Raw genomic sequence first — 24673 nt, forward strand, 5'->3', positions numbered from 1 at the left:
AATTACTAGGAAATAACTTCGAAGAAGTGAAAGAAGAAAGTCTTACATAACAACATGACTCCAAGACCTCAAGCTTCAAAATAAAATTCTTACAATGCTTAAAAAATATTACGTTATTAAGCAGGCAACCTGACCCTCTGATAACTATAACTACTTCTGAAAATATTACTTCGAGCTATTCTGAAAATTTAGCTGGATGTGAAAGGTCTTTGGAAACAAACAAACAAAAAGATCTGAAAACCAGTTGTCATTGAAAACCTGCAACTGGTAGAACTAAGGTACACTAACAGCAATTAATACTGCTAAACATAACATGGGGAAAAAATGAGCTAATGATTCTGCTGGAAGTCCTAAAAATTCTCACTTACCARCTTGATTTGCATTGCTTGATAAAAACTCTATTTAGAGAAATGCAAACTCCCATACATTTCCTCAGGCATTTGGCAATCGGATCCTATTTTCACTTATCTGTGAGACCAAAAAATTCATACTGTACTACATAAATTCACATTATTTCAACATCAAAGGAAATAGCTTAAAACAACAAACACCAGGAAATTCTGAGTTCTGGAAGAAATTCTACTCAATCAACCTTTTTTAGTGCCTAGTTAAGGCTAAAGCTCCTGTGCTGTAGACGAGATTTTATTGTTTTACCATACATATGCATACCCAGACATGCATGCAGCACGACATCAGCGCTAATGAAAGGATTACAGCCTTATTTTTTAAGTCTCTGCCTTCTGCTGGTTTAAACCAGAGTGCTGAGGTGGAACATTTCCTTTCTGCTAGAGAGGGAAAAAGGAAAAGAAACAAGGTTAAAAAAAAAACACACAAACACACAAGTTTGTCTTACTAGAGGACAAAATTTCTGCCCTGCTAGATCCCTTATAATTGGTGTACCAGAGGATCTGTACCCAGCTGTAGAAAGTGTTTTAAATCAGAAAGGAGTAAAAGGTGTCATTTATGGATGTTATAAACAATCGTGTTAAGGAATTCTGATGAGAAGAGTTTAAATGAACAGACCAGAATGGATATTTCTGATCATACATGAAGGCAAATATTAATAATGGACGGTATTTATTTTATTGTCCATTAGGTATGTAATACTGTGCAAATACAAAGTTAAAATGTGTGGGGAAATATATTTGAGATAAATGAATAAACCTTGTAGGTACATGTCAAAATTAAATTGTATTTGATTTGCAGGGCCAGTCTTTCAGTAATTAAATAAGTGCAGTTCAGCTGAAAAAGCAATTGCAAAACAGCATTGTGCTCACCTGGCAACAAATGTCTAGCTCACTGAGATGAAGAATTTTTATTTCCTTAAAGTACTACCTAATTAGTTCCATCATAAAATGAAAAATATTATATGCTAGTTGTAYTTTTATTATTGTAATACTTTGGATAAAATACATCAAGCTATCATTTAAAATAAGAGCTCCTCTCTGCTGAATACTAACAGACGGCATATACTGTAAATCCTATCGCAGCACATTCCTAACTGTCCTGCAGACCAACCGGCTGTTTCGCGAGAGAAATGGAGACTCYGTTACCGTAGTACTCCAGCAAAAGTTACTAATATCAGACCTTGAGGTAGTTATCATGCAAAAAACACATTTTGATCTTTGAAATTGGACCTGATTAGAAAGTACCATCAAAAAAAGAACAACATTTTCCTCCCTCTAGGATAAAGCTGTAGTAAGTTTTACTTGCCACAAGACTTGTCTTGCAAGACTTGTCCCCTTTAACAAAAGACAAAAGAAGAAACTTCAGCTTTTCTTCTCATCTGCCAGTTTTCCAACTATTTTAGTTTTGTTTCTATTTCCCCCAAAAATATAAAATAAATTTTCCCACGAGAAATACTTYTTCCAAACAGCTTTACTGTGAAGGTAAATAAATGAAAGATTTTTTAAAAGGAACGTATAGGTACCTACGCTTTTTCTATGATAAATCATTTAGTTTGCAGATGATCTATATTTTGTGAATTAAGAACATCAGATGAATAGCCTGTACATCATTCACTTGTGCTATTTTGTCACAGAAGAGTTGTGTTGTACGTATTTTTTATTATTAACTATTAGCTGCCATTTGAAAAACGATAGACCCACTCAAGAGCAGAGAAGCAGCACTTCTACAAGTTTTTGCAAGTAGTCTATCTCCCGAAAGAAAAAGGGTCATATTTCCAACAAAGGAAGGGAAAAAAGAAAGCCACATTGATTTTCCAAAGTATCCAACAGAGTTCAGGCTCCTGCAAAACACTGACACATTACTGACATACTGCTTAAATTATTTGGCTTACTATTATGTACCCAGATTTAGCAATATCTGTCTGCTCTGAGAAAGGGGTACAGGGGAAGAAGAGGGAAGGCTCCTCTGGATGAAAGATTTCCGTGATGTAAAGCACATCACATCTTTGTTTATGGGAACATTTAACTCGGCATCTGCTTTGCACGAAAGGTGGGTGTGCTTAGTGATGATTCTGTCATTTGCCTCCGTGAAACCTATTTCAGTTGCAAGGCAAAGCATGTGCTTTTAAGGTCACTAAATCCAAAAGAAGGAAACAGAAAAGCAAATCTCAAAGCAGAGATATAAATATTTCCTTTGTTATTATTTTGAAGTGCTTAGACATCACTAAACACCTGTTCTGATCCACACTGCTGGTTCCTATCCTCTTGCTTATGTGGAGGGTATTTAAACAGTTGAAGTTTCTTCCAATAATAAAATTGAGATAGGCGCTTCAGGCAGCAACATGCTGTTGGAGGCACAAGGCAAACTGAGGAGGAATAGGAAGGCTCTACAGCTTTCAAATTTGTTCAAGTGTTTAAAATTTTGGCTTTCATGGTTTTCAGACTAGCCAGAGAGTTTTCCTCACATATCTGTAAGTGGGCTCATGTTTTTGAAGGCTAAAGGATTCTGTGTTCTGTTCTTTCCTTCAGACTGTTTTTCAGTATTGCCAGTGAAATATATTGTGAAGGTAATTACCCCTCACTCCCTGAAATATAACATTCTAAATAAAAAAAGGGGGGGGGGGGAAGGAAAGGCATCTTAACAAAAAACAAACTGTCAAACACTTAAAAATAGTATCAAAAACTTAAATCCATGAAGACACCTCTCTATACATTTTTTAACTGTTCTTTGCAGATGATATTTATAACTCAGCCATATGTGGTTATAAAGATTTATTATGAGTCTGTGGAATAAGTCCTGTTAATGTGTACAGTAAAGGTCTAAGTTTTTGACTTTAAGCCTTGGAGATTTCTAATAATATGAAGCCATTTTGATAGAAGGCCAAGCAGCGTACATTTGGAACAGTGCCTTGTATTGACAAAAGGAGTTAGCTATGTGTTTAAGTCTATAGACACAGTGCGTGTGGTTTTATTGAAAACTTTGGAAGTCGAACCAGATTTACCTCTCCCCTCCTTTTCTCCTCCCTAGCTGGGCTGCTCAAAGCAGTTGTGAAACAATGATTGAAATATAAAAATGCAGAACTAAAAGCATGCAAATATTGGCTGGCTCAAACACCCACCCACAGCATTCGTACAGCTCTTCTCAGCCCATCAGGTTTGCAGCAAGGTAAGACAACGGTATGTATGTATGAAGCATACATACTGGTGGCTGTGCTGGAGCACTGCCAGGTTTCTGCCACATTCCAGAGCTTGGCAAAACATTTGTCTTTCACAGACAAAACAAGTTATATCCAAGTTTCATTTTTTTTCCCCAATAAAATGTCCATAATCAAATAAAAACAAATTTAATAGCTAAAAATGCACATGTTAAATAGCTAGCATGCAACGACTGTCCCTGTCTAGAGAGCAAGCCACAGATAATGCTGTGTTTAATGGTCCAGCACATTGAATTTATACTCATTACATTCAATAAATATATTACTTATTCTGTTGAATGGATTGAAAAAATGTATATCAAGACCTGTTTTCAGGAGACAAAACAGTTTTCCTGGAATTAAAGCACCTCACAAAAGGGAGAAGATGTTCCAGTGGAAGTAGTATCTTGATATATAATAGATGGAATAAAGAAAAAAATTCTGAGAAAATGTTACTTTGACTTTCAAGACATTATAATGAAAAAAATAACAGATCTTTTGCTTTGCTCTAATTCAAAATGAAACCGGTATCTGAGATGGGGACATTTCCAACGTGAAAAATCCAAATGCTGTTCAGATCTAGTAAGACAAACATTTCCTTATTTTTCACTAACAGTCTCTGAACTTGGGAAATTTGTGCTGTTATCCTGCTAAGCCTAAACATTTGCTTCCATACAGGAATATATCTGTCCATTTCAGAGCTGCTCAGCAGAACACGAAAAATGCAGTAAATGTAGGGATTTTTAATAATGTCCCCACCCTCTCATACCAAATTGAGCAACAAACAGGCAAACTCTAAAGGACCCAAATTAAAAAACAACTAAACTTTTTTTCCCTGACTTTACATCAGAGTTATTCCTGGTTTATAAGGACTCCTTGTCACGCTCCACCTCTTCTGGGACCTTCTCTATCTGTCCCAAACCTCTCTCCTCCATCTTAGACCAATATCTTGGCTCCTGAACTCAGATATCACTGAGCCACATGGCCAGGCTGTCAAAACCAGACATTTGCTACAGACTCCTGTTTCCTTATCACTAAAGGACACTGAATCAGGATATGCTTGCCTGGGAGTCAGATGTTGTCCAGTGACCCACGGGTCAAGTTACTCTTGTATGGTGCTCCATGCCGTTAGGGCCCTCTCAAACAGCTCTGCTCAAACAGGATGGAAGAACTGGAGACATACTTCCAGAGAACAGATACTAGGTTATCAGCTTCCACATGCTCTTTCTACTATCCGTTAGTATAGAGCAGAAGAGGGGTAGCCAGCAGACCTTGTGCTCTAGAAAAGCTTTGCACCGCAACAAAAGGCCTCAGAAACTCTTTTTGATGAAGTAGTTCCTACTACTCTAAGCCACACCAAGTGCCAAGATCTCTAATTCCAGGACTTGGGTGTTTGAAAGCTTCAGCCCATGGAATCCTCTTTGCTTCCTGCGCATGCTCATGTTCACAGTCCAAGCCTGTGGTCTGGACTCTATCTCTCCATATATGTTAGGCACTGGTGTAATTTGAATGATAGTATTCATCAAGATGACCCTTCCCTTGTTCCCTCTGGGAAGGAAGGCTGCTCAGCTGACATTCAGAAAATGAGCTCCTCATTCCCTACCTGTTACACATCTCCTGTGTGTCCTCCAGCAAGTCACTCATCTCTCTGCCTTAGATCACCTGTGGCATGGAGATCACAGTCTTCACTTACTTCATGCACCGGCGGTGAAGAAAACGGAAGAGTGCAAGGCAGCACAAGCTTTTCTAGCCCAACGGACAAAGCTGACRTTTGCTTCCCCTGATGTTTGCAGCTGGTCTGCCCTGACCACCTGCAATGATAGTCCCCTTCGTGCAAGAAAGACATAGCTATCTGCAGAGATGTAATTTCCATAGCATGGGAGTTCAAAGGGGAGCAAGGGTCATGAGTTTTATCTGGCCCTAAAATTGTAAGAAATCTTCATAGGAAGTAATTTCCGAACAAAAAAAAGGGACCCTGCATGCTCTGAAATCCACATCATTGTATTGCCCAATGTCTGATTACATACGGTTCCATTTAAACTCAGGGTTAAATCACAACCAGAACTATATGGTCTAAGAGAACTACCTGGAAAGAAAATAAATGACATATGCAGTCTCCTGAACTTGGAACCTATCTCAGTTTACAATATTAATTTTTAAAGGGATATTTAAAACAACATGCAGCAGTTGAAATCCATTTAGTTAGCTATTTACCTTCCAATCCTCCCCTGCCTTTCCCCTAAGCCACAGGTCTAATAAATGCAAACCCCTCACCCCCAACTTCCCAATACTATGGAAGGTGTGTGACTTAAAATCTTGAAAATTTTGAAAGTGGACCACCTTCTGTCAAGCACAGATAGATCTTGAAACCCAGGCCAAGACATGAATTAGAGTTTATAATGCTATAGAGAAAATCCCAAAGAATTAAAAGAAAAACATTTCAGCCTGAGTAGGAAAATTTTCTATATTTTATTTTAAAGCCAACCATAACTTTCATGAGATGAATTATGCTTTCTGTTATTGGCTTGTTTTTCAAGTTAAATAAAAACTGTTTTCCAGGAGAGACACCAGTGAATCTTGCTTTCCAAATCACTTTTCTTTTTCTGAACTACAATTTTTGCCCAGATCTATGTTCTTCATTCAGTTCAAAGAAATAATCTCATCTTCTCCCATTCAGAGACTTAAACATCTGCACTGGGATAACAATATTGGAAGTTCAATAGAAGGTTTGTTTTTTAATTTTTTCATTAATATCTTTTTGAGGTCTTCTGTTCCATCAGAAGAGAAATTTGTCCTTGTTTTGAGATCATAGATAGATTAACACAATTCTGTTTTGTGTTCTGAATGTCTTGTATTCACCATAGCATTTAAATCAGTTTTGAATGTGCTAGCTCAGGGATCACTTGGCAGTGCTTGGGTGTGATAAGAAGGCTGCAAGAATCAATCCCTAGATCATTAAAGGGGGACGTGAGGATACTGCCCCCCTGGCCTGCTGCTAAACCTACTTCTTCTGGTAGGAATCTGGTGTCACATACAGCTCAATGCTATAAACTGCAATTCAAGAAGAGATACCTGGACAATGAAGCAAATTTCACACAGCCTAGATTTCACCTGTGCTTCTGTACCTGATGTTTCCCAATGAAATCTAGCCAGAAGGAAGTGCTAGGTAGCAGATCATAGGAATACAGGAGGGACATGAATAAACTGGGCTTTGGGAGCTCAAGATGGGATGCAGCCAAGCATTGGTTTAGCCTCAGGAGAGATCAGCCTAAGCTTTAGTAAGTGTGAAGTTAAGTCAGCAATGAAACTCCCACTCTTATGCCTCAGGCCACTAAAGCTACACCCAATACATCCTGCTCACATGGCCTTCACATGCCAGAGGTGAAATCCTGCCCCCGTAAAAGTCAATGGAAAATCCAAGGTAGATTTTAGTAGAACAGTTTTGTCACCTTCTTAATTTGAATGGATATATCTATAAATCTGAGAGATTGACTGAAGATGTGGTTACATTATTTACAAGCAGCATATTAAATATCTATCTTTCTCTCAAGGCACTTTTAATTAACTGCTTCTACTCCAGTGACATTTCCACTTGAGACATTTATTATTTACATCCCTGTAGGTGCTAGAGGTGCCAGGGAAGAAAGCGGACTTCTGGGCTCCCAAACATGCTGTTTGTACTTATGTTGGATCTTAGTTCTGTATGTCACTTTTCCCAAATGAGGTATCTGAGCTAAAAATTCACCCAGAGCTCAGCTGAACCTTTCATGATGCTGAAGCTAGTTAAACGTGACCCATATACAAGTAAGCAACTACACACATAGAAAACACATTTTGAATGTCTGTTCCTTTGTGTCCAAGGATTAAAAATTTCTGCACACAAACGAGCAGCACATGATCTGGAAAGCAGGTCTGAGAACAGATTTGGCCTGCTGTTATGCCCCAAAACATGCAGGACTGGAGACAGGCAGGGAACAGCAAGCCAACTTGCCTATAGGGTTAGTTGATGCTACCAGCCTGTCATATGCTGCTAGTAACATTTTTTTTAACACACTAAACACATTTTAATCTATTACTTGTTTCCACCTCTAGCCCTTCATTTCCTTTTGCTGTGCAGTATATCCCTGCTTCATTTTACCATTAGGTGTTTTGAAGATGTTTGACCTCCAGGAAGAGGGCAGAAAAACTGCATGAATTTGCATCAGTCATTTCTGGCCCCGTCCATGTCTAAGTAGCTGAAATAGTGCTCTTTCTTTCTCCTGCTCATTTAATGATATACCTTTTGACACAGACTAGATTCCCTGGAGGGAGGTGCAACCAATGAAGTGTGGTTTGAGGTGGATTGTGGTTTGAGGTGGATTGAGAACTAGCTGAATGGCAGAGCTCAGAAGGGTTGTCATCAGTGGTGCGGAGTCTAGTTGGAGGCCTGWGGCTAGTGGAGTTCCCCAGGGCTCAGGACTGGGTCCCATCCTGTTCAACTTTTTCATCAATGACCTGGATGAGGGGATGCAGTGCATCCTTAGCAAGTTTGCTGATGATACCAAGCTGGGAGGAGTGGCTGACACACCTGAGGGCTGTGCTACTGTTCAGAGAGACCTGCAGAGGCTGGAGAGATGGGCAGAGAGGAACCTCCTGAGGTTCAACAAGGGCAAGTGCAGAGTCCTGCACCTAGGGAGGAATAACTCCATGCACCAGTACAGGCTAGGGGCTGACYTGCTGGAAAGCAGCTCTGCAGAGAAAGACCTGGGAGTGCTGCTGGATGACAGGTTGACTATGAGCCAGCAATGTGCCCTTGTGGCCAAGAAGGCCAATGGTCTCCTGGGGTGCATTGGGAAATGTGTTGCCAGCAGATCAAGGGAGGTGATCCTGCCCCTCTACTCAGCCCTGCTGAGGCCACATCTGGAGTASYGTGTCCAGTTCTGGGCTCCCCAGCACAAGAGAGACATGGAGCTACTGGAGAGAGTGCAGCGTAGGGCTACGAGGGTGATCAGAGGGCTGGGGCATCTGCCCGATGAGGAACAGCTGTGAGAGCGGGGCCTCTTTAGCCTGGGGAAGAGAAGACTGAGAGGGGATCTTACCAATGTATATAAGTTCCTGAAGGGAGGGTGTCAAGGGGATGGTGACAAACTCTTTTCAGTTGTCCCATGCAAAAGGACAAGAGGCAATGGGCAGAAATTGAAGCACAGGAAGTTCCACCTGAACATGAGGAGGAATTTGTTCACTGTGAGAGTGACAGAGCACTGGAAGAGGTTGCGCAGGGAGGTTGTGGAGTCTCCTTCTCTGAGATCTTCAAAGCCTGCCTGGATGCAACCCTGTCTAACATGCTCTAGGTGACTCTGCTTGAGCAGGGGGGTTGTACTAGATAATCTCCAGAGGTCCCTTCCAACCTTACCGATTTTGTGATTCTGTGATTCTGTGTGGCTACTAGGTTAGCTGTCAGAAGCACTGCACTGCAGGCAAGGGTACAAAAAACCCACAAAGCCATAACTTTAATCAGCGCGTGAGCATGCTCAAGAAAACAAATGTAGAAGCAGAGAAGTCTGCTCTTTTTCTTGTTATATATACAGTTCTTCACAGCTCACTCCCAGTACTATATCGAAGACTGGATAGCTCCCCAGAGATTTCATGGAAGAGTATTCCTGCTCATCTCCAAGCAGGACCAGAGGAATTTCACAGCACTGGAGGAATCTTTGTCCCAAGCCCTGACAGCCCTGCAAATCATACTTGTACACACCTGTTCTCCAAAGCTAGGGGCATTAGTTTAGACATGCTAGCATGGTAACTCAGTCATCACACTGCTTCCAGACTCCAGCAGGCTTGTACATTGGCCACTTGGAGTACAGGAAGGGTTCATGTACTTGGAGCCCAGCTCATGTCTGTTTGTAGACATAGTTTTTTCCCCCTGGCCATGGTGGAGTTATTTCCCTTCAGCAATWCTCTAGCCAGTTTGCACAATTGCCCCTACTCCACCATAGGAAGCTGGAGAGTGTACTAAAGAGGAAGCCTTGCACTGCACCTTTTAGGTTGCGCAGAAAGGAGATTGAGAGCAAAGTTGTAAGAAACCAAGGAGAAACTGGAATGAAATGGTCTACTACAAGAATAAATTAATCTGCTTGGGATATGACTACTACAGTGGTTTAGACATTTTCCAAAACCCAGTGCTGGGATAAGCAGCTAGCACCACGTGTTTAGTCAGTCCAGACACTTGAATGGGTTTTGCATGGGAGGAAAAAAATAGTATACTGGAGAGAGAAAGGTTTGTGGTTAACACACTAGGTTAGGATACAGTTCTTATTTCATAATCCTGCTCTGACAGATTTCCTGTAGGCATGTTCATACTGCATGCTTCAAGTCCTGGTCTGTTCCTTTATGCACTAAATTAAGATAAAGTCAAGGGCATACCTCTGATACAGGGAACAGTTTGGTAAACCGTGATAGTTCTGTTCTGTTGCCATGTGAAAACAAACAGGCTAACATGGGCTATGGCAAAGAGTGCCACATCCCAGGTGAGTCATCTCTCTGGGTGTACTATGCTCCTCTTTCACTCCAGCGCCCTGCTGCTGGGGTAAGCTAACCTGCTTGACTTTAAGGAGGAAAAGCGGGGAGAGCATCCATACGTTTGGATGCTGGCCTCAGAGCCAGGTGGAACTGAGAGGCAGTCTAGGAAAATATTCTTTAATACCCCTTCTGAAGACTATGGTCTTTGTTTAGCACCAGACTACATCCTTGTTGAGGCCAAGTAGAACTCCAATGACAACAGAGTCACACCTGAGAATCCAACTCTGCCGCCTTTTTTTTTTTTTTTTTTTTTTTAAGTATGATTGATTCCTTCAGATGTCTGAATTGATGGTAGATGTGTTGGCCTTGATGTTGCTTTTTTAATACAGTGCTGTTCCACGGCTTTGGAGCTGCAATGCAATGCCTATTATATATATTGCAAACAGAATATAGAATAGATAGAATAATAGACGTACAGGATGARAGTACATCCCAGAACATTTCAGGCTGAAAGGTATTCTTAGAGAGCTGACATACAGATGCAAGTCAGTTAGGAAGATATTGGAGCACTAGACTTTTCCACTTGGGGTTAATCTGTACACACCAATCTTGTCACTCCATTTTGAAAGCTAAGGTTAAGCACAAGTTGATAGCTCATTCAGCCTTCACCATCAAATATTCATAGATATTCATAGAATGGTAAGGTTGGAAGGGACCTCTGGAGATTATCTAGTCCAACCTCTCAACATGGCTCCACGACCTTGGAATTAGCAGCACCATGCTCTAACCAACTGAGCTAAACCTGCCCTCCTCCCCCCACATTCCCCCCCCCCAGATTTGCTGGGGACAGGACAATTAGCAAGGCAAGAGCTGTTTGCTTAGGCTGGCTGAACTGTTGCCTTGGGAAATAGAGTTACTCCAGCCAAGCAGGGCTCCTCAAATGATCTGTGCTAAGCATGTTGGGTTTGCTCACTACGTGGTGAGCCAACAAACTGGAGTTGGGCAGGAACATTTGGTGTGGCTTCTTTGAAAGGTGGGAAGGCACATCAAGCAAACCAGTCCCCCAAACCCAGCAGTACCAAATATGCTGTGGTTTTTAGACACAGCCTCCAAGAAACACTGGCAGTCTGAAGAATGAGACATTTTCAAGGAAAGTAACTACTTCCCATGAGAAACACTAATTTCCCACTAAAAGTTTCTGTTGACAGCAATTTTAACCAATTGGCCCCTTAAAACATGCTGTTCTATTATGCACCAGATGACCACATGTGGGAGCTGGATTCTTATTCTCTATCAGTATGTTTATATTCTCTACCACTGCTGAGCCTCCAGACATCATGACAGCACAGGGCGTTATCATTACATCTCATCATTTGGGAGGTGGCAGCTTTAATTACCAGAATAAGTTCCCCACACAGTGTGATGTATTGGCCATGCAGGACTATTGATCCACCCTAAGACACTGACATTTAAGATAGTAACCTAGGAAGGCAATTTGGAATTTCTTGTGTCCTACTTCTTCACCTCCTTCTGATAGGAGTGAGGTTGGTAACTCTGTAAAGCACCTCCATTTGAGACAGCCTCTTCTCAGCATCAAGGGCAAGTGAAAAAAAATAGCTCTTCTTTCTGTAGGTTATTTCTATACTGCTGCTAGGAGCTCTGTTGGATACGTGCTCAAGTTCTTAAATCAAGTGCCAGAGTGATCACATCAATACTGAAGAGCATCAGGGCTCACTTGGAGTACGTGTTCATATTCCCACCACATGCAGGAGTCTGACTTGCATTTCCTTGCCAGAAGAGCTTGTGTGCCATACTGCAGTGTGACCAGAGATACATCAAGAACGAAGCTGTGACTCAAGCCAACACAATACAGTGAACTAGTCTTTTAATTCTGCAACTGTTATACAGCTCAATTATCCCAACATCCCTTAGTTTAGATCATACCTCCTGCTTAGGCCATCAGCACATCATAAAAATAAACAATTAAGAAATGTGTGTATATATACATATTCTTATACTCAGATACATAGGGTTCTAAACATGAGTGAGTTATCTATGGGGCCAAAGAGAAATCTGGCTGAATTACGCAGCAGGAAACAGATCGGCTCATCTTTTTTCCAGTGAGAAGAACCAAGGCTGTTTTACAAATCTTTATTGCAACTCATTTTATTATTATAGCAAGTGAAGAACAGGAATTCAGTATCGGGCTTATGATACATGCAGAAGTATGTGTGGTGCTGTTTGATCTTAGTACCACTAGAACCTACTCAATTCCCTTAGTGACGTATTTTGTGTCATGCTGCTTTAGTATATWCAGGAATGAAGGAAAAGCAAGTCCTCCCAGCTATTTGTTCACAGTACACTTTAGACTTCAGAGTATATTCTGCCTTAGTTTCATGTGCCCTGTTCTGACTGGCAAGTACTAATTCCACATTTACATTCAGAGGAACAGAGCCTGGAAATGCCTTAGCCTGTGGATATCAAGACACATCAACAGTAGATAGCAACAATGGAATAGGTTGCAGTTAAGACACTAGCCTTTATCTCCGATCAAATAAGTCTGTATAGGTCTGCATGCACAGGCTGGCTATTAATATTATCAAGATGACCATACACATGTGTGCTTGATTTTGATGTTTCAGCAAGCTAAGACCTGCAGAGCAGAGTTAGTGCCAATTCCCCAAGCTGGACTAGAAAAACCCACAAATTAATGCCTTTCCATGGAAAGGCCAAGTCCACAGGATTGTCTAGGGTGAAGAAGGAAAGACCAAGGCAATATACAGTGTAAAAAAACCTGATGTAAGAAAGGAATCAGCTCTTCTCCATGACAATTGTAACAAAGGATACTGAGGTAAGACATTAGGAGAAAAAACTGGTGGATGATGCCAACATGCAGATTGCCTAAGCWGGACACTGACTTGCCATCATGGAGAATTTCTGAGGTTAGGTCAGACAACCATCTGCTGAGATTGGTTTAGTTCCTACTGGATGACCAGAAGATGGGTGATCTAGTCTACATCTCTCCAGGTTAATTCTTACTCCCTTGGAAAATGAGTGTGGAAATGCATGGTGGGCTCTGACCTTTTTCAATGTTAAATTGTTTTTAATAATAGGTAAGTAAGCAAATACTGCTTTTTGTCTCTCCTTTCATCTGCAGATGTCCCATCCTTTACTCCTCTCTTGCGGCTGGTGTAGAAATATGCTGATCAATACTTAAAATCCAGCAATATTTTAGCCCTCAAGATTATGCAAGTACATTATTTCCCCCMCACACACACACCTCAGAGCACCATGCACTGAAAAAAAATCATTAGAAAGCATCGGGCCTAGATACACTCTTAAGAATTGCTAAGTTAGTAAGTTGTGGTCTCCTGCTTCTTTCTACCCAGGGAATATTGGATTAAAAAAAGATGAGGCCTAGAGTGCCACATTCTTTTTATTAAATGAAGGGTGTCTAACAAAGGAAGTGCATTACAGCTCTTTGCATGCTGTATTGTACAGGATTAATTCATTTATACCATTTACCATTTCACTGAGATGACATGGAGATAATACACACTCCTTGATCTCTCTCCAGTAGGAGAGGGACAGTTTGCATTTCATCTCATAAAACAGTTGAGCAGAAGCTGTGGTAGTCTCACTAGATCATCTATCAAGCATGGCTGAGGAGACCTGACTCAGAGCTCATAACTGATCAGCATAAACAGCCTAACTAGCACCAGAGAAAGAGGCTGGAAGCACATAGTGGGATGGAGGTCTGCATGACTCTCCAAGGCTAACACTGACCAGTAACAGTCACTCTAACTAGTTGGGAGGCTTGAGGATGGGGGAGATGGATGCATTATATTCCAATCTGAGCTTCTTGCCAGGTGAGTCATTCTTGTAGAAGGTATGTTTCTTACCCAATAGCCCTCCACCTCCCACCTAAAACAGATACTTTTGTTTGCCTCTTGTGTTTGATGCTTCTCTTCAGGGGGTTAGAAACTCTGGGATACAGGACCTAGGAGAGAAAAAATACATCAAATCACAATGTACAAACACGACTGAGACAGTTGTGAAGATTATTTGAGAGCTGATGAGATCAAAGTTGTTTGCCTACTAGACTTCAGAAATTACTTCCAATATTGTGTGTGAAACCAGTGGGCTAAAGGATGCTTTAGTTCTTTTACTTCACATGCAAATATTTACTGATAAACAAGACTCTCAGCTTGCAGATGCCCCGAACACATGCATTTCTGTACTTCATTTGTACATCCCCCTCAAAATAAAGATTAAACTTCAATACATCGGTGTCAGTTAGTAAAAATTTCTTACATCAGTTTATGCTTACACAATCAAAGAATATAGCCTGAACATTATATGATTTGAATGTATTTCCTGAGAAGGAATAATCTCTAGGTGAAACCCAAGCTTTATTGAAGTCAATGGCAAGTTTGCCATCGACTTCGATGGAGCTAAGGTTTCACTCCTAACACAGAGTCTGTTCTACACAGGGAAATCTTCAGGGTTTAGTGCTGCAATGAGGATCTAATAAAGAGCCTGCAAACACATGAAATGGGAGCAAAAATGACTGAGATTAGGACTAATGGACAGAAACATAATGAAGGGCTAAAGTTGGYAAATTGAAATTTTAACAGACAGCTTTGCAAGAGTAACATTTATTTTTATTTGCCTCATTTTCAAATCTCTTGCCAGACCTGCACTTTCTTAGAGTTTCTTCACTCTCTTTTTCTTAATGCTGCAGCCTCTTGGGTCTCTTCAGTAGTTTTGTACAGCAACTATCCTCCATCTCAGTAGTATAAATAATAGAAGTAACCTTTACAAATTCAGCCGAACACAGTGCAAATTTCCAGAAAGGAGGTTTCCTGCCAGGCAGCAGAACTACAGCAAGCCCTAATCCTACCTCTGGAGTTAGATGCATTCCTTTCCTGACATCAGGGAGAGTCTGATTTCACACTGCTATTAACCAGCTGCCCTTTGGCTAATGAATAACTACAGCTAAATTGGGCAAACGAGAATAGGTACAAAATGCACCTCAGAAATACAAGGCAAAGCAAAGTTTCAGCCTCTAGAGAGAGGAATTTAGGAAATTTGGATTTGGGTGCTTGTGTATTTAACAGCATGATTTTTATTTTTAGAACATAGGCACTGTTTATCTTTTATTTACTCTTTTGCCAATAACATTAACTGCCTGCAAGTTATAAAACAAATACAAAATATGATGAATGAAGTCATTAGGGACCAGAAAGCAACCTAGAATATTATGAGCAAAAGGTCAAAGGAGCTGTGTGCGGGAGTCAGTTTAACTGTCATGATTTTGGGCTAGATCCAGTAAAAGGCTTGGATGCATAAAGGTTCAAGCACCTAAATTTTAGGGGCTTAACACCTGGAATAAAATCCAAGAAGGACTTTCATGGCACTTGAAGTTTAGCAGGGACCCTATGCATATTTTTTTGCTCTCATTAGCATCTCCAGGCACAGCTCTTATCTGGGCTACTGGACTTAGGCAAAGTGACCAGCAATCAGCTGGTTTCAGGGGACAGAGGCAGAGCAGAAAGGTGCAGCCATAATTAATTGACTCTGTATCAGATAAAGGACAGGGCCCTCCACAGAAAGGGTAAGAAATTGCTAACCAGCATCATCAGGCTGGAAAAGGGAACACTGGCCAAGCCCAGAGTAAGGAGCAAAACAGAAGTTGCAGGAGGGCTTTATTTCACTTAAAAAAAGAAAAAAGAAGAAAGAAAGAAAAAAAAAAGCTTATTGGCAACTGGATATGCCTTCAGGATCATTCTATCCAAACCGGAATGAACAGCATCTAGYGCACAGCCCTGATCCAGAAAAAAAACACTGTGCAGAGTTCAGCTGGGCACATGAGGCTCRTGGATACAAGTGATTGACTTGGCACGCTGCAGTGCAGGAATTTCCCCAGCTGATACTTTAGGAGCACATGTTCTTGCATCATGATACAGTCACATCCTCATTTTTCACTGGGCTTGTGCCCACATCCAAGCTGAACCCAGCAGGATTGTATTTACAGAAAGGTAAGTGGAACCTAACACCTCCCCAACCCATAGCAGGTACGATGAACCCCTACAGCCCTTGAAAGGGGYGTCCCTCCTGTCACTATAAGCAAGACTATGGGTTGAATTCATCACCTAAGAAGTGGCAGAGCTAAATTCAGCTCTACTCCAAACTTGAAAAGTTTGAAACCCTGAAACCCCTTTTCTCCCTCCCAAACAACTTTAATAGCTACCTCAGCTGGGGGTATTCCCCACTTGAAACTGCTGCTGTAAGGCCAATAATGAGCAACTTTCACTCATTGGCTTTTTTTTTTTTTTTAGTAAAAATATTTCTTTTCCTCTGTGTGCTGGTCTCTAGCCAGGGCTAGAACATGGCCAGGAAACTGTTTAGTTAGTATTTCTCATCAAGGAGAAAGCAAGACGCCTCAAATGGCACAGGAAAAAAACCCAAACTAACAGTTTTGTATAACCTCTAAGTTCATTCAGTAAGCTTGAGAAGCTCAAGGGGTCTGGAGACCCAAAACATTGCAGAATCAACATTTCTGGTGATGGACAGCAGGAAATGCACCACCAGTTGAGCACGACTACTGCTTGTTGCTGAGACAGAAAGCACTCCAGATTCACCTCCTGTTTTATTCAAGCAAAATCTTGGTCAACAGAAGAAAACAAGTGAAAATCCACCCCTGGCAGGGAAAGGTCAACATGGGACTCCTATTGTTCACAATGGGTCTAGTTAGAAGTCTCCTATCAAGAATATGCCAGGACAAAAAGAGTTGAAAGAAAAGAGTGTCTCTTGCAGAAACTGACAATAAACATGGCCACATCTTTACAAAAACTGTTTTCATGCAAAACAAGATATTTAACTGTAAGTCAGGTTGACTGAAGTTGTGACTTTTTGATTCAAATYAAATCAACCAGCCTCTTCCCAATTAATTTGGTGTACCTTACAGTGTATCTGGTTGGGCAGCTATTGCTGTGCACATGCAACTTCACCTGCCACTGGGCACTGCAGTACTAGGAACTGCTGTAGGGCAGTGTTTCAACTGTGATCATGAAAGACCAAAGGAAAAAAAAATCAATCTAAACAGGAGAAGAAAGCACATATTATACAACTCTCAGAAAACATGCAGTCCAGGAAGATGTGAATCAACATTAAGACGGAACATAGGTGTTCTTCCAAAAAAAAATCATTAATTTTTGATGCTTTAAGTTTGACTTGGTAAAATAGAATTATATTGGCAGTGCCTGCCATTTTCTCTTAAACAGTAAGAATTTCAACTTCAAATCCCATTCCACAGCATTAGACCAAAGACAACATATTTCAAAGGATGGCAATTTGGGGAGATCAGCTCTAAATATGTATGCAGGAGGGGAAAGCAGCCATTTGATCAAGAATTACTCATTAAGAACAGCAGCAATAGCTTCAGGGTACTATGATCATTTTTCTCCTATTGTGCTAAACTTTCAAACAATACAAAATTGGCACAGAAACAAATAAAAAGGCCATTTATTTTCTAAAGAATAGCTAGAAAGACAAATTTCAAGCAAAGTGGCTGCAATTTTAGTCCCCAGCTGCATGCAAACCCATGACAAATTAATTTGTCAACAAGCTTGCATGATCTTCCTAATATTTACCACAACAATTGCTTCATAGAAAGCCAGAAATCTGCATAGGAGCATCCATGTTCAAGAGTAATTAAAATTAATTTTTGCAAGGATCATAAGCCACTTTCCAGTCTCTCCATGGAAGTTAACCATTAATAGTAGTGAGGCTAGGAATAACTCTTTTTCCTATCAATACAGGAAACTAGCAGAGTAGTAAAGTCTCATGTCCAGAGATGACATGCAGAACAGTTCAGGCTCATGCTCAGTATGGGGCTTGGAACCCACTCCTCCCAGCCTCTTCTGCAATCACAACTTCCCTCCACTGCAGATATAGGACTCCAGAGGAGCTGCCATGCTGCACTGCGGAAGATGCTCTGCATGCTAGGGATTGTTGCCAAGCAGTCAGGCACCTGGAAGGAACAGACTGTGGTGCTATTCCCAATCCCTCTTACACCTTTTTGTACCTGACGTCTGCCCATCACACACAACGAGACGGACTGCTGGCTTACTTTCACTATGTTTTGGGCACAAGTTTTATCAGATAATTGAAGAAGTCTGCCTAGATTATGATGAGTTCTCACAATTGATTTCTTCAAACCAGGAAGAATTCCTTTCCTCAAGGAAAGATAAGTCTGAGAGCAATTCCCAGATTTTTTTAATGCTATTCTTACCTCTTTCATTTTCACGGCAGCATTCTGAAGCTCCCCAACCACCTAGGCAGTAGATCCCATCCACATACTACTTGAGCAGGCTTTACTAGCCTATATAAGAGAATATCAGCCCTAAGGTTAGGAAACCTTTCTCAGCCACTATCACTGAAACATAAAGGGATTTGGGGCAGTCCCATTAACTCTCCACTCAATGAAGAAAAGAGCTCCCTACATTGCAATATATTTTGATCTACCCTGGAGTGGGGAGGTCTTTAGAGGAAGAAGAAACACTACCCTTTTCACTTTGGCAACACAATGATCCCAGTGCAAGTTGTGGGTTGGCATACTGATCAGAGCAAGGAGTCTTACTCAGTATTGTACAACAGAAGCTAGTATGAGTTACTTTGCTACTGTAAAGGTGCCTGTATGTTTGTATGCAGTCAGCTTATCTGGGGCAGTTTAGAAAGGAAAGAGGCTGCGATACTCCAGAGAACAGAGCCTGAATACAGTGCAGATAACCAAGTGACTGGAAAACCAGCTCAGGTCCAGCAGAGCTTCCTTACTCCAGCTCAACAATAATCTAACTGGTCCTAAACTGGTACCCGTTGTCATGGGCCTCCTTGGCATTGGGGTGCAGTTCCCAAGAACTCAGTAATCTACACCTGGCAGGGAAGTCACATGCCTTCACAAGACCTGACTGTCAACAGTATGCCTCATGGTGCTGCTCCTGAGTTAATAAATCCTGCTGGAACTAAACAGTCAGGATATATCTGACAATTAACCATACCTCAGGTGCAAATCCAGAGAAGAGGGAGGTGCAGAGAAGTGTCACAGCACCCCTACAGGCAACTGTCATCGCCTAGACAAAGTTTTCAGAACTAGCCTTGAATCTATCTGGAATAAAAATCCCGATTGCTCAATTTCCCTAAACATAGACACAGAAGCACTCAACAGTAATGTAATAAACAGCATCTGTACACAGCATACGGTAAACTTTTGGTAGCTGTCTGACAGGCTACTTCAGATCCAAGCCTTAAGGAGTCATTTTGGAAGGACAGAAAAGAGAAAATTATAGTTATTTTGCTAAACAGTGATGTCTCTCCTGTGCATAGACAGATGATTTACTGGAGCAGCTTATTTTCTTAGAAAATAAAGTATTGTGGGTTTTCAGCATGGCTTCATAAAGAAATTAAGTTTTTATAATCTCTCAAGTGTACCTCCTTCTCCTCAACCTAGAAGTCTCTCCCCATAGCTTTTTAGTCTGTTGATCAGCTCCAGCCAAACAGAAAAGAGAATTAGAGCTCAACAGATTTGAGGAATAAAATGAAATTCAGCAGTTGTGCAAAGAAAAGAGACTATTTCTGTCTCTACTAAAAGGGAGGGGAAACTCCACTACTATGCCAGCCAGATATTCGATGTGTGTCCTGGCTAGTCAATTGACATTCTCATCATCCGCTTTATCCAACAGCTCATACTATCTACTGCTCACAGAGATATCATGTAGATTTTTCTATGAGAGGAAAAGTAGTCTGCAGCTGCTCCCCTAGTTTCCCCCTAAAATGAAGTTACAAATCTCTAAGAAACAGGGCTTCATTAGCTCTGCTGCTCAGAGCACAACTTGTTTTTACTGCATCTGTCTGCTGCTGAACAAGGCCAAGCCACAGAATCTGTCTCACTGACAGGAAACAGGGGATCTCGGAAGCTAGAACAGAAAGGTTACATTTTGTGGCCTACTTTTTTCCCCCAAAAGGGCAAAAATCCCAGAGCTAAGAGGAAATGTGATGCAACATCTGAGCTGTGATAATCAGTACAGCTCCCCTGTTCAGGCAGTCAGTACCACTACACACATGCATGCAATTGTGCAGAACTTTAGGTTTCTCTGAGAATATGGTCTGCTAAAATAAACTCAATTATACTGTACAACAGTGCATTTGAGATTCAAGTCCTCTGGAGAACCCCTGGGCCTCCTTCCAAGAACTCAGTGCATGTCACTTTCTTATTCCCCCCCCCCCCAAAAAAAAAAAAAAATCTCACCAAGCAGACCCACTGCACCATTACTCACCAGCAAAAAAAATGGCAAAATCCAGGAGCACTGTGTATGGTGCAGCAAAATTTCCAGAGACTCATTTTAGCCTTACACCTGCCAACAAGCAAAAAACTATATGGAAAGAGAAGCAAGGAGAAAGGAAGTCAGTGCTTGCACCACCTTCAGCATAATTTTCTCAGCTTAGCTTGGTACCTGACCTAAACTTAACGCCCTTTGCAGAACACAAGACCGTGATGAGCTGCTCTGATCTGGGAAGCACGAAGCAAGTCTCAAGCTCTCTGCTACCTATACAAGTCCCCACAGACACCTGGCCGGTTTGTGTAYCTGTTACTTTCTCTTTCTCAGTATGAAACACGTTTATTCGACTCTGTATTTTAATCTCTTTCATGAGCTTGATTCCTCTTCAGTGTAACATTAATAACTCACTTTGGGTAGTCTTTAATTTCAGACTGAACCATGCATCAGGCAGGTGCGGTTGTTGCCCCCAACCCCCAGCAGAACTGGATTGTGAAACAGTTTCACTAGTTAGACACCCCTTTCCAAAGGTGGGCTGTTCTTTGCAGAGTCTAATTACTGTAACTGGAATTCAGTGCGCCTCCTGAGCTAAACACTCACCAACATACACTGAGAATCTGGTCCCCAAACATCATAGCCTGGCTCTCTCCAGTAGAGCCTATACGTTTTTCCCCTCCAGAACACCCTGACTATTCATCTTTCTCAAGACAGAATACTGCTTTCCAGGCACAAAGTTCCTCCTCTCCCACTCTCTCATGTTTGGAGCYATGACTTCATGACATCAAAACAATCTTCAGCCTGCTATCCAGCCAAACCCAATTTGTAAGCAGGAAGATAAACTGCAGACTGTATACTCATCACAGTACACAAGCTTGGCTACATCTTGCAGCCTAATACCAGGTAGGAAGCTCTCCTCTATCACATGGTAAGGAGTAGACTATCCCAGACTGTGGAGGAAAAGGAGCTCCATGTCATACAAATCTCCAGAAAGCAAAGCTCACTGCTTCATTACAAACTTCAGATGCAGCAGTAGAAATTATAGACAGCAAATGCTTTGCTGTATGGCTATAGTCATAGACAGAAGTTCACCAACATTAGCACAACAGCCTCCATCCAGGCTGTGCCCAAGTCCCCTGCTGCCTACCCAAGCTTGGCTTCTGAAAAAAGACCCCTCTCCACTCTATTTTARGAGTTGGCAAGCATGACTGAAAGTCCAAAAAGTTGCAGGGAACCCCACCACTCTACTTCAACAAGCTCTGCATTTGGCCCAGGTACAAAAGTCCTGATGCTGGAACAGCACAGTGAACACAAGCAGTTGGCTTGCTTCAATTTGAAAGTGCTCTTTCCCCATCAGATTGGTCCTGTCCAACGTTTTATTCATGTTCTCCATCATTAATCCTTTATTTCCCTTTGTTTGCTACTAAATGAGGCAGAAGCAACTTCATTTTTCACTATAAACAATACACCCCATCKTGCTTTCTGGAATTTTGGAAGTACCATGAACATTTCAAGTCCTTGTCTCTTCTCATCTATAGCTTTATGTCTTGGAAAAGCCTACAGACACATATGAACTCAGAGCCTACTATCCCATCACTTGGTAGAAGTCAAGGATGTAAAGGCCAAGAGTCTGGGGTTACTGAGAATCCTATTAGTGTAGCGGGTGGAGACCTGAGTCAAAAGTCAGCCTTTGTGGGATGGCACAGTATCAAAGACCTAGCAGAGACTTGCTGCCCTCTCATGGCAAAGAGGAGCTGCTGAAAACCCTTGCTTTCAAAGAGCATCGCATCAGGAACTAGTTAGGCTTGTGGTTAGCTGCGCTGCTGTTATGAAGTGCAGCTTCCTTTGAATAAGACAGCATTGATTTTTCTCATGATTAGAGGGTGCTTAAATAAGTGGAACAGGATAGACACCATGAGTCATACATAACTGAGCTAGGCCATAGGTTTTTTAGCTGAAATGACTAAAACAGCAGAACATTTGACATTGTGAAGAGATGCACACACACATGCACACTGTGGATGTATGGCCTTTTCTCACTGGATTGTTTCAGTACAGAAGGCTTATGCCTCAAGCAGAGAAGTAATGTTTGAAGCAGGGGCCCCAGTTGCCCCATCAAGCATAAGGCTCCCTTTTCATTTTGATGCTGCCTGTCATTCTTGTTCCCATTAAAGGGAAGTAGGCAGCTCTTTTCCTCCAGCACTGCTGCTGTTACTAACAGTATTCAGAATGAAAGAATAAACCCCCAGCTCAGGAGGATGTTAAGTCCTCAATTTTGTTTCAGCTATTTTGCTAAAAGAGCTTGTGGTAACAAGGCAAAACTTAATCCACACAATATTTATGAAAAAAGTATCGGCTTGGACACCCAATCATCAGAATGAATACCATCCAGTTTCCCAGGTCAGGGGCACTCCAGATTCACCAAGCTATTTTCTGGAGGAGTGTTACTTTTCTATCAACTATGGAAGAAACCTAAATTCCTGCTCAAGTACAGCCTAGCTTATTTCCCCTAGTGAATAGCATTCCTGCTAAGGTTCTGTAAGAGATGGCTAGCTAAGCAAAATGTCTGCTTTGTCTCCAAATACTGGTCACTTCCCTAATTTCCTCTGTGACAGCACTAACATTATTTGCCACTTATCTCCTCAGGGATTTGCATTTGAGGAAAGGTTTAAGTCTCAAGGTAGTTACGTTTTATTTTTGAGCTGGATATATTCCAGGATACACTACAATGCCTGCTCCTCCAAAAGTACATTGCCATATTACAAGTACCAGATCTTCAGGCAGGCATCTGCCCATTGCTCCTCACTTCACCACCATGGTATTTCCCTTTCATCCAGTCCTCTTGCACCTAGAACTGAATCAAGGGCTCACTGAATTCGGATGAAGCCTTGCAAGAGGGCATTCTGGGAAGCAGAGCAGCAGTGTTTCAGACAGCTCTCTATGTTGAGATTTATGTGGAATTATGTGGAATAAAACATTTATGGTGTGAAACTGTTAAACAAACCCCAGGGATGGATATATGTATATATTTAAGATCCAATTTGGCAAACAGCTTTTAACCAGCCTGCTCTGCTTAAGCAAACTGGAGTGCCAGTGAATGCCAAGCTACTGGATGCCATCAGTCAGCACCTTGTCCTGCCTGCACAGGGTCAAATTTTATATTGCCTCAGTCTTAGGTTCCTTATCTATGCTGAAATATTTTTGCCATATTTGAGCTATGACATTTTTACTAATATTTGAGCTACGACATTGCTGGAAAAGGGCACAGCCAGCAAWTAGAAAAGATAACCAGTAGTATATAGCTGAAAGCAACCAGTAAGTGGGCTGGGGAGGACTTATGTATGTTCCAAAGTAACCTGAAGCAAGGACAGGTGGAGGTGGTATGAATTAATCAATCAAGGGTGTAGTGAGTCCTGACAGCAATTAAATGGGAGGATTAATGCCTTGTCTTGAGAATTATGCTATGGTGGAAGATAGCTGGGGTGTTCACAAGTGAGCTTAGGAAGAGAGTTTGGCCAATCTGAACTTTTCTTTAATTCCTTAATAGGTACAGATCAGGTTGGTGTTTAGAGGTTGATAAAGTTAGTTCTCGTGTAGGGAAGGTGAAAGCATGTTCTCTGCAGTCTGTATCTCTTCTGCCTCTGGGCACTTGTTCACTCTTCTTGCTCTGAGCTCTGCTCAATTCACTCTCAGGCAGTTTTGGGCCCTTGGCCCTAGACTCTGCGAATCTATTTCTTGTTTCAGGTGTCTCTATGTTCAGAGGTCTAAGAAAATCACTTTGCACATAGAAATTACTTTATCACAAGGTATCATGCACACTGTGCAGTTGATCCCTGCATGCTCAGAGAGGAGCCTTGTTTGCACATGCACTCAGTCTGAACTGGCTTTGTACATGGCAAGCATCCTTGGCACATGAGAGAAGGCTATGCCCTGGGCTTCACTATTGCTTTGGGAGGCCCTGAAGATGCAGTTCACGCAGGGCGCCATGATGCTCATTTGCACTGGTAAATCCAAGACTACCTGGACACACCAAGCTTTCTGCAGCCTTGCTGTGGCACTGGTCCACAGGTGACCTGGAGACACATCCAGGATCTCCACACATCAAACCCATGGTCAAAGCTGATCCTCCAAAGCAAGCAAGTGGCCAAAGTTCCAGTTTCTTCCTAGATAGAGGGTTTTTTTTTATAATAAAGTTCCAGACACCGGTGTGGACCTCTTTCTCAAGGAGCTCTTTAAGCCA

The sequence above is a fragment of the Rhea americana genome, unplaced genomic scaffold (genome assembly GCF_003343005.1).
Source record: "Rhea americana isolate MKP2758 unplaced genomic scaffold, rheAme1 scaffold_336, whole genome shotgun sequence".
NCBI classification, from domain to species: domain Eukaryota; kingdom Metazoa; phylum Chordata; class Aves; order Rheiformes; family Rheidae; genus Rhea; species Rhea americana.